The sequence below is a fragment of the Echinops telfairi genome, unplaced genomic scaffold (assembly GCF_000313985.2).
Source record: "Echinops telfairi isolate 266 unplaced genomic scaffold, ASM31398v2 ScPeMD7_1;HRSCAF=3_0, whole genome shotgun sequence".
NCBI lineage: Eukaryota > Metazoa > Chordata > Mammalia > Afrosoricida > Tenrecidae > Echinops > Echinops telfairi.
In genome coordinates, this window is record NW_022103896.1 from 61142831 (window position 1) to 61150459 (window position 7629).

At 41.4% G+C, this 7629-nt stretch overlaps 1 pseudogene; it reads left to right on the forward strand.

Moving 5' to 3' along the window:
- The first annotated feature begins 2080 nt into the window (after positions 1-2080).
- LOC101642300 lies at positions 2081-2712 on the forward strand (annotated as a pseudogene).
- The last annotated feature ends 4917 nt before the right edge of the window (positions 2713-7629 follow it).

A 7629-nucleotide genomic window follows, 5' to 3' on the forward strand; every position in this document is an offset into this window, starting at 1 on the left:
AACAACTTACTTGGTTTTTAAAATTCTCAAGGACAATTTTTTTCTAGCTATAAACCATTTTAATGACTCATGTTATGTAAACAAGGCAAAGTTGGATTTAAGAATGTAAGTTTCCTGGGCTTTAAATGAACCAATCTAATAATAATTTCTAAGGAACCTAAGTAAGGAAAGTTTCTTAAATTCAGTTCAAGTGTCACATCCCCCACCCCCTATTTCCCCCAAAGTTACAACACACACACACACACACACACACACACACACACACACACACACACACTGTTTCCTTTGAGAGGCTTACCTATCTGTAAGAAAAATTTCACTAAGGTGATTTTCTTAGTTATTTTTATGCTTGAATAACAGTATTTGAGATATTTAAGGTTTATTGTGCCAACCTGGCTGATAAACACATGTGGGGTTAATTGAAGGGGAGAGGGATAAATGGCTCTGTGAGCTTTGCCTTTCTAGTTCTTGGGTCTCTTGCTTTCTGATGGTTGGACCAGGGTGCAGCTGCCTTAGCCAGTTCTCTGCTTCAGACATCCTGCAAGACATCCCTGAGGAGAAGCCACATGGACATACCCTGATGCAGCCATGGGTGCTGGAGCAGCCTTGTGGAGACCTCTGTCAGCACTGAGATGCTTACACTGCCACTGGATTCAATGATTTTCTACCCATTGGCCTGTGATCCTCCTGTATTCAGTGTCATTGCATGTGTTTTGTGAGTTTGAGGAGGATTTTGTAGATTGGACATAGGGGCTAATGTTGGATTTACGGGCTTGGACTGGACTGGGTTGGGATGCTTTCTGAATGTACATTTACCCTGTATATAAAACTCTATCTTACACATATATGAGTTTCTGTGGATTTGTTTCTCTAGTTTACCTAGACTAACACAGTACCTAAGAACACAATCCAGATTCATACCCAGCTCAATAGGAGAGAAAATAATAGGATATCTTCCCACTTTTTAACCAGAAATCACATCTCTGTACTTTGTTTCTCCCTCCTTGGTTGTGGTGTGCAGAGTAGAAAGGACAGCTCTCCTCTGCGGGGGAAGGTTTCCACAGAGGTAGTAACCTGGTTATATTCTGCTTTTTAGAGATCCTCGCAGAGTTTGAAAAACACATTTCTAAGTTAAAAATATCAGGTAATTTCCATGTGAATTTTGATTCTTTTTGATCCCCAGACTTTGTTTGAAAAATGTGAGGTAGGAGGAAGAGCAATCAGATGGTGTTGGGACTCATGTGGCTGTGTGGGGTGGCTAAGACAGCAGCACCCTTCTGGTCCTGTGAGGCTTCAAAGCTTGCTTTGTGTACTCCGCAGGTAGAGAGGCCATTTGCACTATAAACAGCAACACAGGACCCTCCATCTACAGCATACTATTACATGTTAAGCTCGTTAGAAAAGCCCCAAACCTTGATTTGCTTGTGCTTCTCCACATCTATCTTTTTTAAAATTAGAAAACTGAAATGGGATCATGGGGCTTTGAACCACAGTCTGGCAGAGAGACCGGTGAGGATTTCTCAAATTTAATTCTAATAGATAAAGGGTCAGCATGTTGCGGTAAATTTTCCATTTCCCAGAACTGAGGAATTATTTTCATAAACAATTCATTTCTAGTAGGAAATCTACAAGCAGAGCACATCTGGAGAAAAAGTTGTTTTTCTATCATTTCAAACAAAATTCATGTGAATTTTTGTACAAGCATAGCACTTCCCGAGATATACGATTTCAGAAACAAATTTTCATTAACTCTAAATAACACCCATGGAGTGTAATTGCTTGCACTGAATCAGCATAATGACCTGGAATTCAATACATCTGTTTGAAGTAGGCATTTAAATGTTTTATATTGTTTTTAAAATTCTTCAAATAATGTAGTTGTGAATGTTCTAATACATTTGACCCTGATGTCTTGTGTGCAGCTTTTCCTGAGAAGCAGCTATTCCACTATGGTGGCTTACCATAGGGTGAACGGACCGTGTCTCTTATCAGATTTTAAAAAATGCATCAGGAGAGACTTGACAAATATATCTTAGGATCCCTCAGGCAGACACGGCCCGGAGAAACTTCTGGAAGATCCTTCACCATGGCTGCCCAAGGAGACCCCAAAGTCCTGTTCAAACTCGTACTGCTGAGTGATGGTGGTACTGGAACAACGCCATTTGTGAAACGTCACTTGACTGGTGAATTTGAGAAATCTGTAGCTACCTTAGGCATTGAGAGCCACTCTCCTGTGGTCCATACTAACAGAGGACCAATTGAATTCAGTGGGTGGGATACATCTGGTCAAGAAAAGTGTGGAGGACTGAGAGATGGCTTTCATATCCAAGCCCAGCGCGCCATTATAATGTTCGACGTAACATCAAGGGTCGTGTACAAGAGTGGGCCTAACTGGCAAAGGGACCTAGTTAGAATCTGTGAAACATACCCATGGTGCAACAAAGTGGACATTAAGGACAAGAAAGTTGAGGCAAAATCCACTGTCTCCCACCGAAAGAAGAACCTTCGGTGCTAGGCCATTTCTACAACTTTGAAAAGCCCTTCCTTTGGTTTGCTAGAAAACTAATTGGAGAGCCTGACTTGGGGATTGCTGCCATGCCTGCTGTTGGCCCACCAGAGGTTGTTGTGTACCCAGCTCTGGCCACACAGTGTGGGCAGGATGTAGAGGTGGTGCAGACAGCCACTCTCCCAGACGAAGATGATGACCTGTGAGAGAAGGGAGCTCAGGGTCAGAAGTCTAGTTTTACAGGCAGCTGTCCTGTGATGTCAGGGATTAAGTGTATTTACCACTGTGATTGTATAGCTAAGCAGAGGGTGCTCATCTTTGGGACACTGAAGGACAGGAATGGGCACTGGAGTGAGTGTGTCAGTTAAAAAAGAATCTCTTTTTTTTGGACCCGCATAGCTAGCTGTTTTGGAACCCATTTTTATTTCTTGAAATTCAAATACTAGACAGCCACAGTCACATCACAATATTCAGTGGTCACATTTTGTTTGCTAACAGTCATCCCCATTCCTTGACGTTAGAATAAAGTTGTAATTTAAATATTAAAAATAAAATAAAAACTCTATCTTAGGAAGGGTAATTTGATGGATGTGTAGCAATTGTAAAAAGAAATGAAAAAGCAACCTGTGAATTTATATGTTCATTTTTCTAAAAATATGCAAAATTATACAAATTTTTCAAAGATAATTTTATTAGGGGCTCTTACAGCTCTTATAACAAACCATACATCAATTGTATCAAGCGTACGTGTACATACATTGCCATCATTATTGGTATCAGCTCTGCTTTTTTCCCTCCTTCCCTCTCCCACCCTTTTGACTCCTTGATAATTAGAAATTATTATTGTTTTCATATCTTACACCAACTGCTGCCTCTCTTCCCTTTTGGTTTCTTCCCCTTCCTCTGCCCACCTTCCCCCTGCCCTTCTTGTATTGCTCCTCCCATTTCTGTTCCTGAAGGGCTTATCTGACCTGGATTCCATATGTCACGAGCTCTTATCTGTACCAGTGTACATGCTCCGGTCTAGCCAGAAATGAAAGGCAGGACTGTGGTCATGATAGTGGGGAATGAGAAAGCCTTAAGGAACCAGAGGAATATTATGTGTTTTATTGGTGCTATAATTCACACTGGTTGACTCATCCCTTCTTTGTGACCCTTCTGTGAGAGGATGTCCCATTGTCTACAGATGGGTTTGGGGTTTCTGATGCCCTTAATTCTCAACATGTTTTTAGTTTGTTTGTTTGGGGTCTTCTAGTGTCTGTTACCTGATCTGGTTGATACCTTATGATCGCACAGGCTGGTGTGCTTGTTCTGTGTGGGTTTGTTGCTTCTCTGCTAGATGGTCGCTTGTTTAACTTCAAGCCTTTAAAATCCAAGATGCTATATATTTTTGATAGCCAGACACCATCAGCTTTCTTCAGTACATTTGCTTGTGCACCCATTTTTTCTAGAGCAATCGTGCCAGGAGGGTGAGCATCACAGAATGCCAGTTTGTTAGAACAAAGTGTTCTTGTGCTGAGGGAAGGCTTGAACAGAGGCCCAAAGCCCACCTGCTTGCTCAGTGTATTGCCATACAAATATATGTACATAGTCAATTATCTCTAGTTCTGTGAATCAAAAAAGTGCACACCTATGTTTATACCTCTATCCATAGTTTTTCTTTCTAGATCTTTCCTGTCTCCTTTTACCTTCCTTCTTTCCCACTATCACACTCGCCCTTCTGCCTCTTAGTAATTCCTCTCAGCTAGATTGGTGTTGTTCCAACACCCCCAGGATCTCTACGTCCTCCTCATTGTTGATTTTATTCTCCTAGTTGCTCTCCTGTCTATGGCATTGCTTGCTCACCGCTCCCTTTCCCTGCCTCCTCCTCCCCCCAAGTCCATCCGGAACCTTTGGTCCCATTGCTTTTTCCTCAGGCTTGCTTCCGATGCCGATCTTGAATAGGTCAGCAAACCAACCATACAAAAAGAAAACAATTTAATAAAAAGAGAAAAAAATAAGTAGAAAAACATACATAAATAATAACAACTAGCAAAAAAACCCCCCTGAAAACGCATAGATAATTCCAGGTTTTTCCACTGACCTGTAAGACTATCTCCCCATTGGTCCTGGGGTGTTCCGGGAATTGCCCCTCCTAGCCTGAAGTCCATTTGGGGGGCTCTTCAGGGGCTTTGTGGCTCTGCTTTGCTCCTGTTGCTGATCTGTTATGTTTCCTTGTTGGTTCACCCTGCTGTGGGGGTTCAGACTAGACTCACTCCCCACATGTGTCCCGTATTGTCCTTTGTCGTGGTGTGCTCCAGCAAGGGGTCCTCATGTCTCGAGCTGTTGTTGGCCCTCTCTGCGCCTTAGCAGCTCCATTAGCCATCAGAAAAATGTGAATTAAAACAACCCTGAAATACCCCCTAACACCCTTGAGCAAACCAAGAAGGAAAAAGAGAGAGTGAGGCTCTAGACCCCATATCCAACAAAACTTTAAGGATGATATCCCTACACCATGTTAAAGCTATAGGGATATTTGAATAAAATAAAAGAACATAGAAACATAACATATATGTTTGAAATATATCTGCACTCATAGTTTTTTATATCTATAGATGTGGATTGAAAGGCATACCTATTTGAAGAGAAATGTATGCAACTGCTCTCCTGATCAATTTAATTTCAGAAAACATTAACTGCATTTTATTCAAGTAATCACATTTGCACTGGGTTGATAGCTTATTTGTTTTACTGAATGGCTTTCAAAATTGCTAAGACCAACTATTTGTCAATGTTTGTTATTGAAAGAAGTCTAACTTTCTTGGTTAGTTGGCTAATAGGACATTTGGTAAGAATTGAAATTATTAGTTCTATTTGCCACCTTTCCCTTACCCTTCCTCAAATATTCACAAAAATAGACAGTAATATATTAAAATCAATTCATGGTAAGAGGTGGATTTTGACTTCTCCTTGAGGTTAGACTCAAGTCACCGCCCACAGTGCCCGTCCATAGGAAACTTCACTAGGCTAATGTCTAAATTCTAATTGAATATGTGGTGTGCCTACTGTCAATCGCACCCAAATGCCACACAGCCACTTACTGCCCTGAAGAAGAAGCTGCCATCTTCATTCAAGTGTCTTTTCAAGCAAGACACTTTTAATCTGAGCGACCCTTCTGAAAACCCCAACTCACTGCCCACTGAGTCAATTCTGACTTACAACAACCCTAAAGGACAGAGTAGAACTCTTCCTTTGGGTTTCTAAGGCTGTAAACCTTTTGACTGATCAGAAAACCAAATCGTTCTCTCTGAAAGTGGCTGGTGGCTTTAAACTACTGACCTTGCACTTAGCGGCTCTACTTGTTACCCACCACTCCCTCTGCGTTCTTTTTCGATAACTCCACTCCATCCTTCTAGACCGCCATGTATGGAGTACCTCCTTCTTCCGACTACGTGCCTTCACATCATCTCTATCCCTGTTTGTGAATACCCAGTATTCTAAGGAGTGCTTGTCTCCCTGGTGTCATCTCATAGAATATGGAAATGTCATCTTATAGAACATAGAAACATCTATTTTTTGACTGAAAGTTGAACCACGAAGTTGATTTCCATGCTTGAAGGGTGTCAAAGAGTCATAGTCTTGGGGGTTCTACCCATCTCTATCAGACCAGAAAGCCTGATCTTATGATTTTAAGATTTGTTCCACATTTTTCTCTCACTCTATCTTCTCACTGTGATCCCTTTTAGAGTGTTCAACGGTGGGAGCCAGCACCATCATATTCTGCTGTTCTGAGGTTAGTGGAGACTGGGGTTTTTGTGGTCCGTTATTGTGTTAGAGAGGGTTCTCTAGAGAAACAAAACCAGGACACAATAATTATATATATATTTATATATATAGATAACATAATAACATAACATAAGATAGATAACATAAACAGTTAACTAATGTATAAAGCAGTACAAATGGCTAAGTGCAACTCACTCGCGTGAGACAGCTGTGAGACACTGACAGTCCTTCAAGTCTTGAGGGCTACCAAGTAGTCCTCTGTAGAGCAATTCAGGCTAACTGGCAACAGGCAGCAAACAGCAAGGCAGGTCACCAACAGTCTGTCACATGACAGGGTCAGACAGTCCTCAGCTTAAGAGATGTATATTCCAGTAGCGTGGCAAAGCAGGTCTTGAAGGAACCTCAAGTTACAGTGACACAATCCATGGGTTAGGTGTCCCACAGGTAGTGTAGCTTGCAAATGGAGGCACAGAATAAGAAAGACAGCTGTACACAGGTCCGATGATCAAAGAGTGAGAGAGAGAGAGGAGAGGCTCACCGAGCCATTTATCTCTCCGTCCTACAACTAATCTCATATGTGTTCATTGGCCATGTTGGCACAACAAAACTACCTATCACAATTACCGATGAAGAGTTTATTGATCATTGATGTTTTACATGTTTTAATTTAATATCGGTATGCCATATAAAACCAGTAATTCACTCTGCCCTTTTCTGAAATGATTTATTATTTCAGCGTCTTTATAGAACAAATCAAAACAGTTGCTGTCAAGTTAATTCCAGCTCATGTTGACTACCATGTGTGTCAGAGAAGAACTATGTCCTGAGTGTTTTCAATGGCTAATATTTCAGAAGTCTATGGCTACACCTTTTTTATTTTAAAAAAATCATTTTATTGGGGGCTCGTACAATTCTTATCACAATCCATCCATCCATACATACATTGTGTCAAGCACATTTGTACATTTGTTCCCATCATCATTCTCAAAATATTTGCCTTCTACTTGAGCCCTAAATATTGGCTCCTCGTTTTCCCCCTCCCTTCCCCCTCCCCCTCCCTCATGAACCCTTCATAATTCATAAATTATTATTTTGTCATATGTTACACTGTCCAACATCTCCCCTTACCCACTTCTCTATTGTCCACCCCCTGTGGAGGAGGTTATACGTAGATTCTTGTAATCAGTTCCCCCTTTCCAACCCACCCTCCCTCTACCCTCCAGGCATCACCACTCTTACCACCGGCCCTAAAGGCGTCATCTGTCCTGGATTCCCTGTGTTTTCAGTTGCTATCTGTACCAATGTACATCCTCTGGTCTAGCCAGATTTGTAAGGTAGAATTGCCATCATGATTGTGG